We start from the raw sequence: 13779 nt of genomic DNA, 5'->3' as shown, positions 1-13779 counted from the left end.
AATAATGCTGCTGGGGGTAATTTTTCCCTTTGTGGTAAGTCCACTCAGCCGCCTCTATCAACAAGGCTGCTGATTTTTATGGCTTTCTCCACTCTGGTAAAGACTATCATTTTCACCTATTTGGTCAGGGAGTGGGAAGACGACAGGCTCACACAAGGAGGCTGAAGATACCTGAGGTTCTTAACCAAACTTGGGGACTTTTTTGTTAACAAATATGCCTGAATTCATTGTTTTCTAAAGTACTAAAATGTGTGTGTGTGTGTGTGTGTGTGTGTGTGTGTGTTTACAATTTTCCCAAATGTTACACTTTTGAGAAGAGAATGTTGACCTCTTTACTTCTCCTAAATGAATTCCCTCATTGTTTTTGCAAACATTTACTTATTGCATTTGTGTGTCAGATCCCAGTACCATAGGGATTTGGGAGCCCATGTTGCTATTTTCTTGAAGTCTCAGATACGTAGGATATAGTTGTGCAGTTGGAATAAGTAGTGTGCCTTTCATATGACAATGGAAACATTTATTTCTCGATCTGAGTAACCTTTTGCTCTCTGGGAAGATACTATAAAATTTTACTTACAATGAAAATATGTCAAATGTATAAAATAATCTATGAATAAATTTTCATTCTTTAATGGGTTTTAGAGATGATATTAATAACTTAATTATTAATTAATAACTTTATAATTAATATTAACAATAGAATAATTAATTCTTCATCTGAATATTTTACAAATAAGTAAACTAAAACCTATAGTGATAGATCCAAATTTTCTGGTGCATACAGATAACTAAGTGAGCTGTCATAAGTTTCTATGATTCCTAAATTTCCTTTCAGTCTTTTTATTTGTCTAAAGTGAAAATATTTAATTTCCTTCTTAAACATTTACAATAAGGACAATAAATCAGTTATTTAATAAAGAATGCCTGAATACTATAACTATTTACATGTTTCGAGAAATTCTACTAAATTCTGATTTGTAAGAAGTACAATAGTAAAATATTAGCATATGCTAGAGAAAATGTCTTCCTTGTTTCTTTCTTCCTTATTTTCAAAAAAAATATTTTTTCCGGGTCAAATAATGTTAACATTGATTATTTATTTAAATTAAAAAAATTGAATGAGGGGCACCTGGGCGGCTCAATCAATTAAACATCCGACTCTTGATTTTGGCTCAGATCATGATCTCACGGTTCATGGGATTGAGCCCTGAATCTGGCCGTGTGCCGACAGCACAGAGCCTGCTGGAGATTCTTTCTCTCCCTCGCTCTCTGCCCCTCCCCTGCTCCCTCTCTTTCTCAAAATAAATAAATCAACAAGAAAATCTTTAAAAAAATTGAATGGATCAAAACAAAGCAATACTAGGTTCAAAGTTGGTATCTATAGCAAAGTAATACTTTTTGATGAGTATTTCTGAGTTTAAGTAAATATTTGTGTCTCTGTGTATAGCCATTTATCATTAAAATGCACTTTAATAATTTAAGAATTATTGCTAATAATGTTTATATTTTGTTGACCTTACATATAGGTGTCTTTGATACATTTACAACACCTTAACAAATCAACAAACTTGTTCATATCCACAATGGGGAATGAAGATATTTAGTCAATTTGGGTTATGGAACTTTTGTGGATATACATGCCCAGATTCACTTCAAATTACATAGGCCCTGTCTGACTCCAGTGTGAATATTTTCAGAATTACTTAAATGTCACCTTAGAAGCAAAATATCTGGTAACTGTCATGTGAACGGAGTCACCATGGAAACATTAACATTTATGTTGTTCAGTAGAAATGTCTAAATTGTGGCCTGGCAACTTATGAAAAAGATTTCAGAGTGACAAAACGTATGTTTCTTTATACGTGAGGAAATCTAGGTTTCTTTTGCTATAGTATAATAAACAAATGATAAAATATACCATAAAGTATGGTAGGAACTACTTTGTATCAGAGTATTTTTGGATCTTATATCTAAATTACAATTAAAATTCAAACTTCCCTAGCACTGTGATTGGTGGAGGGTTCTTCACTTATACTTTTATATAAATCCACACTTCAATGATTGTAAAAAGGGCATATAATTAGAAAAGCACACATCCAGCTTTCAATCTTAATTGAGATTTACACTAACTACCCAGACATTTTAATTACAGTGCCATCATTTACTTACTTGAATCAGTTAATTGTAACTATCAAGAATTTTAACCAATCAAAAATTATTTTATTATTTTATATAAGTCTTAAATTGTTAAGAATATCTCAGTTTTCTCAAAGGACCCCTCATCATTTTGTGTATATTATACAAAGTAGCATAACAATGAGGAACATACTGGAATGGTTTTATTCAACCCCCATGCTTTATAGAGGCTAAAAAAAATAAAACTATATTTCATTAATGCCCTTGCCAATAAGGTTTTGGATATGAATTATTGTCTACCAATTAGACTCATTTAGAGATTTAGAAGGCAGAAGAGGAACGATGATCATTCTCTGATTGTTCATAGTTGTCACTGTCTCCCAAATTCATGGATTTTCATCAGCAGTTTCTAATGTTCATTCTAGATAAGGTTCATATCCTGGTTTTTATGAGATAGTATCTATAGAGATAACATCTTCAAATAAGTCATGAAGCTAAGGATTGTAACTTTGAATGAACCTTCTCTAGTCTATCCGTGTTAGGAGGCTACATTGGCATAAGATCTGAGAAATAGCTTCCTGTAATTCCGGGAATAATTCTAAGGTACATGGGCTAGAACACGATTTTCCAACTTTCAACAGTTTTATAAGCTCTCTACCCTCTTTATTAAATTTATTTCTGATTGAGTCACTTATAAGACTTTTTACATCCTCTTCCAAATTCAGATTAACGCTAACTATCTGTAAAATATTAATGTAACTATACCTTAATGAAAATGCAAAATATAAAAACAAAACTATCTTTAGAGTTGATAGTTTGACGATAATATTGGTATAAAAAATTAGTATGCTTCTATCTTGGAAAATGTGTTTTTATCTAAACTCTTTATGTAAAGATAAATTTCAGTGGCCTGTATTTCCTGGTAAAAATGGTTCATACTGCAGATATAGGCATTTTCACATGCTTACCACCAGGAAGAAATCTTTACAGTTGAAACACAGCGAGTAGCCTTTTGAATTGCACTTACAATGTCTCCAGAGGAGAACATTATACAACAAACACATTTTAACTGTGCCTGCATTACTTATATCATGATGTTTAGGAAAATAAAAATTCAACCTTTTAATTCTACATGTCTGTCTACTCATCTATGATCGATCCTTTTTGTCACACAGCGACTGTATAGAAGCATATTCATTTGTAAATAAGTATGTAATCTAAATAATATATTGATTTTGAAAATTATATTTAAGAAAGATGTAAGCTTTAATAGAAAAAAAAGTACAATAATTTTCCATCCTTTAGATGATCATCTATACACCGTGGATGTAGCATTTTGTTTTCTAGAATCATCCTACATTCAGGTCTCCATACTTTCAAGGGCATCCATGTTTTCTTCTTTATTCATATATCAGGTATTAAAGAAATGACTGTTTAAGTTACCTTTCTTCTCAACGCTATGCTTAACCAGGACTGCAATGATGATGTTCACAATTTTTCTATGATAGAATCTTTTCTGTTTCTTGTTAATGTATCTTACTGCCCAGTAAAAGGACTGCCATCCTTTGAATAACTTCTGAGGTTTCCTCCATTTCCTGCCTCAAACTATATACTATTAGAATTTTAGGTTCGAATTTCTTTACAGATTGTATCTACTGCTTAATTTCTGCAGGCCTTCCCAAATAGGACACCGACAACAAATACTGGGATTTGTTCTTTAAGACCAAATGCACCATTTTAGTTTTCTACTTAGTGTATGTCAATAAAATTGAATAGTAGAATTTTCTTGCAAAAAAAGGAAATAAAGAGTGGCACTGTGGATTAGAAGAGCATGGGTAGGGCATGGGATACATGATGGACTTTATCTTTTGAGCAGTAACATCAGTACACCTGGCATCTCTCGTGTTCTAGCGTGAATTCGTTTAACAATGCAGCTTATTTTTAAAAAGTGAACTGCCATATTGTGTTTCCTTAGAAATTTTGAACATTAGACAAGTGGGTAATATATTTTGAAAAATTCTGGCGATGCTCTTAGGTTAATCGTTTGCAACTACCTTCAGACTTAAGCAAAATACAATAAAGTTCCAGTATCTCACTAATAGGAGTCATAACATAGCATATATATTACTAATTATGTGAATTTTTTGTGTACCATTTGTAAAAATGGCTTATTTTTGTCATTCATTATGAAATTAATATAGGCATGGATATATGGATGACTATATCTGAAAGGGCGGGCCTACGCCAGCCGACTCCATCTTGTTCTGTGTCCTTCACCTTGACCACACCTCCTCCCCTTGAGTAACCGCCCCCCTCACCTGCCTAACAGGACTCGGACCCTTCCCCAGCTAATTGGCTGAGGCCATAGCCTTTACCTCACCAACTGCCCCTAGGCCCCAATAAAACCTTTGTCCTTTTGAAACTCGCTCTCTCTCCCCGGTATCTCACCGCTGCGTCGGTGCAGGTAGGGGATTGAGCTCGAGCTAGCTTGAATAAAGGCTCTTTTGCTTTTACATCGGACTCGGCTCCCTGGCGGTATTTGGGGATCACGAATTCTGGGCATAACATATCTATATACTATATAATATTTATTTCCTATAACCCCTAAAAAATACGAGAGTAGAATTTTTATCTTATTTAGCATACTTTATGCAAAGTTCATTGTAGCATCATCCCATACATACATGATGTATAAGTAAATGGTAGATGTTGATACCTTCTATGGACAAGACATTTTTCTAAATTCTGTGTATGTAATATGAGCAAAATAGGTAGTCCCTGGTCCCACATACACACACAAAAATGTTGAATCGACTAAGGGTAGACTTTCTATTAAGATAGAAATCCTCTTTTTTTGTAATTTCCCCATAAATTGTAAAGTACAAAATTGTATTTGATACTGATGCTACTGAGAAAAAAATGGAGCAAAGTGGATCAAACAAACAAACAAAAATTCAATATATTGGACAAGAGGCAAAGACAGAGTAATCCCTCAGAAAAGGAAACTAACATGGTGAGTCTACTATTATTTGACCCAACAGCCTTGACAGAGTTTCTAAACTAGGGAAAGAAAGTAGCACGGACTGAGTTGGGGAGAACAAGCGGCTAGACGGAGACGAAAAGTCCGCTAGCATTAATAAAACAAAATATTAGATGGGAGAAAACTGCCTGTCCTTCTGATCCACCAGCTATAGGTCCTACAGGCAGAACTTTCCAGTGACCCACTCCTTGGGTTTGATTAGTTTGCTAGAGCAGCTCACAGAACTCAGAGAAACAGTTTACTCACCAGAGTACAAGTTTATTATGAAAGGACATAACTCAGCAACAGCCAGATGGAAGAGATACATAGGGAAAGGTGTGGTGAAAGGGTGTAAAGCTTTCATGCTTTCTCCCAACAAAATCTCCATACTTTCTACAACCTGGGAGTTCTCCAAATCCTGTGCTTTGGGGATTTTGGTGGAAGGTTCATGACATGGGAGCGGTTGATTAAATTATTGGCCAGTGGCAACTCATTTGACCAGCAGCCCTTCTCCCATCCCTGGAGGTAGGGGGGGTGGGACTATAAATTTCAACCCTCTAATTACATGGTTGGTTCCCCTGATGACCAGTCCTCAGATGGTCCAAAGCCATCTCATTAACTTAACAAAAAGATACGTTTGCTGCTCTCATCTCTTAGAAAATTTCTAGTGTTTTAGGAGCTCTGTGCCAGAAATGGGAAGGAGGACCAAATACATATTCCTTATTAGAAATTATAGTATCACAAGAAAGTTGTCTTAGTCCGTTTCAGTTGGCTATAACAAAAATACCACAAACTGGGGAGCTTATAAACAATATACATATATTTCTCACAGTGCTGGAGGCTGACAAATCCAAGAACAAGGTGCTGGGCAGATCAGGTGTCTGGTAAGAGCTCGCTTCCTAGTTCACAGACAGCAGTCACTTTGCTCTAACCTCACATGATGGAAGAGTCCAGGGATCTCTCTGGGGTCTCTTTTATAGTCCCATTCATTAAGGTTCCATTCTCATGACTGAATGAACTCCCAAAGCCCCACCTCCAAATACCATCACTACGAAGATTAGGTTTCAACGATGAATTTTTGAGGGCACACAAATATTCAGTCTGTAGCATAGGTCTACAAATAGTCATTCATGTATAGACAACTGATTTTTGAAACATAATTGAAGGTAATTTAGTGAAGAAAGAACAGTCTTTCCAACAAGAATTGCCAGAACAAAGATATATTCATATACAAAAAATAAACTTGTATCCATACCTTGTGCCATATGCAAAAATTAACTAAAAATGTATTCTAGGCCTAAACTGAAACAAGGCAAAACAAAATAAAACAAAACTTTCAGAAGTAGGCATAAGAGATAATTTTTGTGATCTTGGGTTAGACAAATAATTTTTGCATACAACTAAAGCACAATCCGGGGCACCTGGGTGGCTCAGTCACTTAAGCGTCCGACTTCGGCCCAGGTCATGATTTCACAGTTTGTGAGTTTGAGCCCTGCGTCAGGCTCTGTGCTGACAGCTCAGAGCCTGGATCCTGCTTCTGATTCTGTCTCCCTCTCTCTCTGCCCCTCCCAGCTCATGCTCTCACTCTGTCTCTGTCAAAAATAAATAAACTTTAAAAAAATTTAAAGAAAAAAGCATAATCCATAGAATTATAATCTGGAAGTCATGAAAGTAAAAACTGACAATAATGGTAACAATGACTTCTGTTCTTTCAAAGACACTCTTAGGAAAATAAAAAGACAAAGCACAGACTGGAATACATATTTTAAAATTCATATCCGATAAAGGGCTTATATTCAGAATATGTAAAGAACCTCAACAGTCAATAATAAAACAAGCCCATATAGAATGGGCAAACTGTTTGAACAAGTAATTCACTACAGAGGATATGCAAGTGACAAGTATGTGGAAAGATATGGAACATTTTTAGTCCGTGAGGACACACACATAACAATCACAAGGAGAAACCAGTGTTTGCTTATTAGAATAGCTAACATTACATTATAAAATATCTTGAGATAGTGGACCCTATGAAACTCTCAGGCATCTCTAGGGGAAAAGTGAAATGATAAAACGACCGTGGAAAACAGGCTGTCAGCCTCTTAAAAAGGTAAACATACAGTTACCATGTTTAGTAGACATTCCATTCCTAGGCATTTATCTAAGGAAAAAAAAATACAGGAATGCTTATCGGAGCTATAAATTGTTATAAACAAACTCAAATCCAGATGCAAATATTTGTTAACAGGTAAATGGATGACAACTGCCGTCTCCCCATAAAATGGAATGTTATGCAGCAATACAAGTCAATGTGCACAAAAATATAGACAAATGTCAAAATAAGTACATAGAGGGAGAGAAGCTAGACAAAAAGCATACACAGTGTCCATAATTCAATTCTATGAACTACTAGAAAATTCTGTGTAATCTATACTGATGGAAAGCAGCTCAGTGGTTGTCTTGTTGGGAGTCCAGAATGAGCAGGAGGAAAGGATAAATAGGTTCCAGGAAGCTTTGGGAGATGATAGAAAAGTTTTGCTTCCTTTTTTGTAATAATGGATTCTGGGTGAGTGTGTGTGTGTGTGTGTGTGTGTGTGTGTGTGTGTAGGCAGGCACTTTATAAAGGTAGTCCCATTTAACACCTGACCCTCCCCCCCAAGAAATCTTTAACTGGCATCATGACACTCTATTTAATGACAAAGAAACAAACTCAGAAAGGTCATAGTTGCAAGGTGTTGAATTCAATTTTACACTTTAAAATCAGTAGTTTTACACTTTAAATATGTGCAGTTCATTTCATGTTGATTATGCCTCAATAAAAGTTGAAAATGATATGCGAACAGAACTAGATGTTCCACATGATCAGAGGACAAGAAATATATTAGTTGAAAGGCTAAGGCAGATTTAGGCTTAGACATAAACGTGAATATACAATAGACAAGCAAAGTGGGTCAAACATAACATGCAGAAAAGGCAAAGAAAGTTATCTGAGAGTCCGGTGGTGAGGACTGGTTTGTTGTTTTTGACTGTGTGTTTCTGATTAGCCAGTATTCCTTTTTAATTTTTTTTTAAAGTTTATTTGAGAGAGAGGGAGGGAGGGAAGGAGAGAGAGAGAGAGAGAGAGAGAGAGCAAGCACAGGAGGGGGTAGAGAGAGAGGGAGAGAGAATCCTAAGCAGTCTTTGCATTGTCAGCCCAGAGCCCACTGAGGGGCTCCAGCTCACCAACCCACGAGGTCATGTGACCTGAGCCAAAATCAAGTCCTGCGCTCAACCGACTCAGCCACCCAGGCACCCTGTCATTATTCTTTGATTGGTCCGTGCCTATGCACTTACATATGCTTAATACTTTCTCTATCAGTCCCACTTCAGGAAGTACTTGAAAGGCTTACACCAAGAATGTATGTAGGATTTCAGTAACCAAAACAAATTCATTTAATTAATCAAGTGTTTATGGGATATCCATATGGCTAAGGCACATGTGACCTAAAAAGTTGGCAAAGTGTGGCCCACATGCTTTCTTTCACCAGATCACTTGGAGGTTACTACAGAACAGCATGGAATATAAGATATGAGCCTCTAGACAAAGGGCTGGAGGAGCATGTTCTTAATTTACTTAAAAACTTAAGAATTTTTGGATGTCTAATCTTTCTACCACTGTAATTAATCAGGTTTGGAGAAACCTGTGCATCCCTACACAGCGGAATTGGAGAATTTAAGACTTGCATCACATTCTTGCATACCCCTTTGGAGAGTGACTATGCCTTAGGAGATACATTGCTATGATAGCAAAACAAATTTTGGGCTAAAAATCCATTGTTTTCAACTGCATTGACGATATGCCTCAAGCTATTCTGTAATTGCATTATTTCAGGATTGTTTTTCACTGATGTGACCGAATCTTTCCAAGGTAATGCTTAATAGAAAGTTGAAAAGTGTGGTACCTGTGTAATAGATAGGTTACAAGTAATTACCAGAATGAGTCACCATTCCTGATGGTGAGGGGCATTGATTTTTAGTCCTTTAAGGATGTATTTTGTTCCTTTTAGTATCTGAAAAACTTAAATAAAGAAATGATGGCATTTAATCATAGACCTTTGAGGCAATGACATGGGATAAATGAGTTCCGCATATTTCTTTCAAAATATATTTGAAAAACATGGGGCTGGAGACAAACCCATGACAGCTTTTAAACTATACCAAACATGGAATACTATTTTAGGGTATAAATTCTTTATATAATTGTTAAACTGTAGATAGACGTGTAGATAGGTCAGTGTTAAAAATAAGCGTGAGTTACACACACAGCCATTTTAACCTGTTAACTAATGTTTCGTTAAATTTTGCAACTACTTTCAAATGAATGATAAAGCCAAGAAACCCATTCCACAGAATCAAAATAGGCTACTTTCACTGCCTGGCCTCTAGTTTCATTCCTTAAACTATGTCTCCTTCTGGTGTAAATAGTCATTATGATGACAATATGTCTAGACAAAGACACAGACACAGGTGATGAGCATGTTCTCTAGTTGATGGAAAATTATGATTGAATAAACTATTACTATGTTTTCCAATTAGTATATTTAAGGTTGCATTTAACATTTTATATAAACAACTTGAAATAGTTTTTTTTTCTTTTATACTTTACTAAAAGGGCAGTTTTTGTGTGTGTGTGTGTATGTGTGTGTGTGTGTGTGTGTGTGCACTATTGACATAGATATTTATCAGTTAGGTAATCAGTGAATGCTAAAGTGCTTATCCTTTATACACTCCTTAGTAGCATCTCTTTGAAGACAGGTCTTCATTTAATTAACAAATGTGTATCACACAGCCCTAGATGCCAGGCATTATGTTAGCCACTGGAATATTGACAAATATATTGACAAATAAAGACAATGTTTCCTTCCCAAAGGCACTCACTGGAAGTGTTCTGTGGCAATTAAAAAAAAAAAAAAAGAAAGAAAGGGGCACCTGGGTGGCTCAGTGGATTAAGTGACCGACTCTTGATTTCCGTTCAGGTCGTGATCTTGCGGTTCCTGGGATTGAGCCCCACATGGGGCTCTGCGCTCACTGCGTGGAACCCCCCTTGAGATTAATTTTCTCACCCCCTCTTCTACTTCTCCCCTGCTCATGCTCTCTCTCTCTCAAAATAAATAAATAAACATAAAAAAGAAAAGACAAGAAAGAACATCATTTTAAAATAAGTCTTTCCTAATTCGCTTGAGGGTCACTGTTGGTGATTCCATGGAAGAAATGGGGGCAAGAATAGTACATATCCATCGTCACCCTTGCAATCACTAGTCATGATACATTCTTCTCCTTGATTGTACTCATAAGTGCTTTACTGTTTCCTGCCTCTAGGAACTTGTGAAAGTTTCTGTCTTTAATTTCCTTTTTTTAAGAAATAGGGTTAGTAAAACAACCCATATAAAAGGTGGTTGCAAAGATTAAATAAGATAATTGATGCAAAGCACTTAGAATCATGCCTGGTGCATGTATCAGTAAATGTCAGATCTTTTTATGTTATTGAATATTAAGCAAAATATCATTTTTCAATGTTGATAATTCCACTGGAGATGAAAACAATATCGGGTACTTAATACTATTTTTTATATTTATAAACAAAACCAAAATAAATATGGTAAATATCCAAAGGCCTCATTTACAGACTTGCCTATTTGATAACATTTTTATTCCTCTGATGATTGGAACTGCACATCATAAAATTCGCTTTTCAATTGTGCAATAATTTTCAATGCCACCACACTTTCTTCTTTTATGTCTTACTGTTTCTCTTTCTGCCAGTTCTGTTTTCCCAACTGAATTTCAGTTACTTCAAGGCAGCTAATGGTCTTATCCTTTTTTTTTCTCCTAATAGAAATAGATCTATGAACTAATGAAACATTTCTAGGTTTTATTTCAAATAATTTTAACTGTAAAGATTGCTTGAAAGGAACTATATATCAAGAAAAAAAAACATTGGCATTTATAGGAGTTATTTATCTTTGATTCAATATGAAAAACAATTGAAAAAATGTTGATTGTATGAGTTATGCCATTTTATTTTCACAATGCCCTTCAGACAGCTACTCTTTTCTAAATTTTACATCCAAGGAGCTTGAGGTTCATGGAGGTGAAGCACAATGTAGCACAGCAGCATAAGAACACAGGACCAAAAAAGATTTGTGTCACTTCAGAGCTTAAAATGTCAGTTAAAAATACCTCAACGAATGTATCACCGATTTTATTAATTTCCACGTCTCCATTTCCTTAAGCCTTCCTTTTTTTTAATTTCAAGACATATTCTGGATATAAACACTGAGAATCATATTCAAATTGTATAGAAAGAAACAATGGAACATTTATACTGTTTCTGTTTTTTTTTTTTTTTTTTCAACGTTTTTTAATTTATTTTTGGGACAGAGAGAGACATAGCATGAACGGGGGAGGGGCAGAGAGAGAGGGAGACACAGAATCGGAAACAGGCTCCAGGCTCCGAGCCATCAGCCCAGAGCCTGACGCGGGGCTCGAACTCACGGACCGCGAGATCGTGACCTGGCTGAAGTCGGACGCTTAACCGACTGCGCCACCCAGGCGCCCCTGTTTCTGTTTTTTTAATGAAATAGCCTTCCTTCCACTCCTGCTTGAGAAAAATGTCTATGTTAAGTACCTTTATGATTTTATCAGGAAAAGACTGATCCAAACAAACAAGCAAATAAATGTTTCTGAAGTTTTAACTGCCACATGGAGAAACCTTGTTTATAGAATGATTCCACGCTCTGAGAGAGACAAACACCTAGATGAAAGGAGAAATTTGACTACATGTTTTTTCTTTCTCTTTTTAACCCCTGGTTGAGACAAACAGACAAACACCTTATACAGCATTTAATATATATTCATACCTAGACCATTGTAAAAAATATTTTAATAAGTTATTTTTGTATAAATTAAGACCCTTGACTAAAAACCTTCTGTAGGCTGAGAGATAGAAATATTTGTTACTTATACATCCCCAGTGACTGGCCTTATTTCTGACAGGAATCAATGCTTGGTAAATGAATGAATGAGTGCAAATATATTAAGCTATTAGTAGGCATGCTTAATTATTATTATAACATTAGTAGAATTATCGTTCAGAAGAGATTTCTCTTAAGATTTCCTTTCTAAAAGTAAGTACTATATGCCATATTTAGCCATTAAAATTATCGTTCAGAAGAGATTTCTCTTACGATTTCCTTTCTAAAAATAAGTACTATATGCCAAGTCATATGTGCCTTGTAAATTAGGATGACTCTGTTTTAGTTCAAAATTGCATATATGTGTCAAGAATATGAGACATATATATTATCCATTCTATATTCTACATTTTAAACATCTACTTCAAAAAATCATATAGACTGAGGAAAAAAAGGGGAAATGTGGAGGGATAAAGTAACGGAAAATTACTGGTCAAATGTGGTCTCTTAAGAATACATTAGAGAACACTATTAATTATTGTTATGACTTTTTAGAATAAACAGATTACGAAGAGAAACTTAAAACAGCTTTTTAACAGTTACTTTTTAAAGAACTGTATTCTATCGGTTTATGTTATTTAATTTTGCTTATGCTGAAAAATAATTTTAGCCTATAAATTGAAAATAATAGCCCTCGTCACCCAATTGAGTTGAGAAAATTGTAGTGATAAAATAGGTCACTGACATTTTCAGTAAACATAATTATATGAGTAATTGAAAAATGCTCTATTTTGAAAGATGAAATTTTAATGTTAGAATATATAGCATGGTTGGAGGTTACAACATGTTTTAGAATATAAATGTGTTTTATAAAAATTAACATAGCATGCAGCTTCATTATCACCTTTATTCATTAATTTAAAGCTTGCTTTATGCCTGGTTATATCACCTCATTTGCATTTGCATTTAAATGCATCATATATATATATATATATATATATATATATTTTTTTTTTTTTTTTTCTAGGAGAAAAAGATAGGCTTAATTATATTTATGTGACCCTAATATAAGTATATTACACAAATATTTTTTATTAAACCTTTTTTTCCTCCAAAGATATTTGATATTTTTATAGAATGTGTGTGTGTGTGTGTATATATATATATATATAATATTATATACATACATAATACATATATATTATTTTATTCTGTATGTTCAGAAAATAACAGTGATCCTTTTCACTCAACTTTCTTATTAAAATATAAGTGACGTAATTAAAATGTAGTCATCACTTAAATAAGAAAGGTAACATGGCGCTGTGCTTATAAAACAGGTTCTGAAGACAGTTTCTCCAGATTCAAATTCTATCTCCTCCTAGTGATCATTGACCTGATGTAGAGTAATTTTCATAAGAATCATCTTAATGTGTAAAGTGGCAGTAACAATATCCCTTGGAAAATATTGTTTGGAGTAAATGAGATGAAGAATACAAGATCAAAGAAATAGTTTTCATTGCTGATATATACTTATAAAAATTGGAGATACATTCCTCCTTTTTTGGGGGGTCGGGAGGAGGTGGATTTCAAATGCTGTGACAGGACTTTTGTTCCTGGGGAGGTGAAGTAGATTCACTTCTCCTATTCCTTCCACGAAGTAATCTTACAACA

This window comes from Neofelis nebulosa, chromosome 11 (genome assembly GCF_028018385.1).
Source record: "Neofelis nebulosa isolate mNeoNeb1 chromosome 11, mNeoNeb1.pri, whole genome shotgun sequence".
Classification (NCBI taxonomy): Eukaryota; Metazoa; Chordata; class Mammalia; order Carnivora; family Felidae; genus Neofelis; species Neofelis nebulosa.
This window is presented reverse-complemented; position numbering follows the sequence as displayed.